The sequence below is a fragment of the Oryctolagus cuniculus genome, chromosome 8, assembly GCF_051225735.1.
Source record: "Oryctolagus cuniculus isolate XC-2025 breed Fujian yellow rabbit chromosome 8, ASM5122573v1, whole genome shotgun sequence".
Taxonomy (NCBI): Eukaryota; Metazoa; Chordata; class Mammalia; order Lagomorpha; family Leporidae; genus Oryctolagus; species Oryctolagus cuniculus.
The window spans coordinates 40683286-40685910 of NC_142874.1; the positions used below are offsets into that span (position 1 = coordinate 40683286).

The following is a 2625-nucleotide window of genomic DNA, read 5'->3' on the forward strand; positions in this document are numbered from 1 at the left end:
TCAACCAATAGTACTAGAACAAAACAAAAAAAATACTAAAATGGGTAAAGTATTACATTGTACATCAACAGTCAGGACAAGAGCTGATCAAGTCACTGTTTCTCATAGTGTCTATTTCACTTCAACAGGTTTCCCCTTTGGTGCTCAGTTAGTTGTCGCCAATCAGGGAGAACATATGATATTTGTCCCTTTGGGACTGGCTTAATTCACTCAGCATAATGTTTTCCAGATTCCTCCATCTTGTTGCAAATGACTGGGTTTCATTGTTTTTGACTGCTGTATAGTATTCTATAGAGTACATGTCCCATAATTGCTTTATCCAGTCTACTGTTGATGGGCATTTGGGTTGGTTCCAGGTCTTAGGTATTGTGAATTGAGCTGCAATAAACATTAATGTGCAGACAGCTTTTTTGTTTGCCAATTTAATTTCCTTTGGGTAAATTCCAAGGAGTGGTATGGCTGGGTTGTATGGTAGGGTTATATTCAGGTTTCTGAGGAATCTCCAGACTGACTTCCATAGTGCCTTAACCAGTTTGCATTCCCACCAACAGTGGGTTAGTGTCCCTTTTTCCCCACGTCCTCTCCAGCATCTATTATTGGTAGATTTCTGAATGTGAGCCATTCTAACCGGGGTGAGGTAAAACCTCATTGTGGTTTTGATTTGCATTTCCCTGATTGCTAGTGATCTTGAACATTTTTTCATGTAGGTGTTATGTTTTTACACTATTTTTAAATTTCTTGATAGAATCTAAGAATAATATACTAATGAAGAAATTCTCATTAACTCTTAAAACAAACTATTTTTGTGGATTTTTTTCGTGCCTTAAAATTTTTTCAGTACTATAATTTCCTGCGTGAGTTAGTATACTTAGACAAAGGAGTACACAATTCCTATATAGAAAAGCTTATTGAAGATTATTCCAGTGTCACACTTATAAAAATTTTTTTCCTTGAAGGCACCCTTTCATTTCATATGATCTGTATTAAAAATATAATTAATATGAAATTAGTAAAATGCAATATATAAAACTTCACACTGAGCAAAAACAAGTGCACAAAAAGTTACCGTATAGTCATAGAATAGTTCCCAGAGTACATGTTTCCTATATGAATCATATTTGAATGCAATTATTAGAACCATAATTAAATATATTTTTCCATTTGTTAATTGGAGGCATCCACATTTTCCTTCTGCCACATGATCTGCTTCTTTGATTAAACGTCTGCTGGGATCCACAGAATGCAGCAGAAACTCTGGTTATTTTTCAAGGGTTGAGAAGTCTGGTCCACCTTTAGTGTAGTTTCCTGAGGTTTCTGTTCCACTGAAGTCAAAACCCGGATTTTCTTTCTGGAATCTCTCCAATGTAAGTTTTCTTTGCATTTGGTCTTGCACCCAAGGATCAGCTGCATATTCAGATTCTAGAAGAGACATCCAACAATTTGCCACATCTCTCTTTGTCTTTGTAAGAACACTAGGAACCATTTTTCAAGCCTCCAAATTCCATGTTCCCTCTTCAGCTATGGTAGAATCACAGAGTTTGCCCATGAGGATCTCACGGCCACCCTCGGCCAGTGCTCGTGCCAGCTCTATGGGCCGCCATGGATATCCTGGGCACCTGAACTTCAGTGAACACCTCCTCCAGGGTCTGGTACCACTGGTCCCACACGGAACCACCCCACCTTGCTCTTCAAATGGGGTTGACGTGCTCCTGTCGCCTCGGGGCACAAGCTGCCTAAAGTGTCTTTCAAAAAGAAAGGTTTAAATTTTAATATTGTCTAATTTATTATTTTTTTTTCATTTGTAGATTATGCTTTTGGTGTACCTAAAAAAAATTCATTGCTTACGTCAAAAATCACAGGCATTTTCTCCTATGTTCTCTTCTGGAACTTTAATAGTTCTACATTTTACATTTAGGCCTACAATTCATTTTGATTAATTGTTGTATATGAGCATACTTCAAAAAATTTGTGAAAAAATGGAAATAAAAGATAAGTCTACTTTTGTGTAAAATTATTTTGAAATCCATGCATAGTTTTTTTTGTTATATACATTTTCCTTATAAGTTTTGAAGATCCCTTGTATGAATTGATTTCAGAATTTTTTTGTGACCAAAATAAACTTTTAATTCCATTTTCCATGAATTTTTTGAAGTATCCTCAAGGAGTGTAAGATATGGATCATCTCAATTAATTTTCTGTTGCTCTAACAAAATACTACATACTGGGAAACTTGTAAGAGAAAGCAGTTTGTTTCATTCACAGTTCTGGAGTCCAGCAAGTCCAGGGACCTTGTGTGTGAAAAAGCTGAGGAAGCTGAACCCATTTTAATACCAATTCACTTTCAAAAGAACAAACAGAACAAAACAGCATTAAGCTATTCACGAGGGTGAAGCCCTCATGAACTAAACACCTCTCATTCGTCCCCACCTCTCAGCATTGCCACATTGGAGAATAGGTTCCAACCCATGAGCTTTTGGAAACCATAGCATTCCACCGTTGGTTCCCAAACTTCATGTTCATCTGACAATTCAAAATACATTCACTCCAATAGCTCTGTATTTGTTGTTCCAGCATCAACTCAACAGTCAAAAGTACGAAGTCTCCTCTACATTAGATAAAAGTGAG

General features: G+C 36.7%; 1 pseudogene; it reads right to left on the reverse strand.

The window, feature by feature from the left end:
* Window positions 1-281: 281 nt before the first annotated feature.
* On the reverse strand, window positions 282-1724 carry LOC127483231 (nudC domain-containing protein 2 pseudogene; annotated as a pseudogene).
* Window positions 1725-2625: the final 901 nt, after the last annotated feature.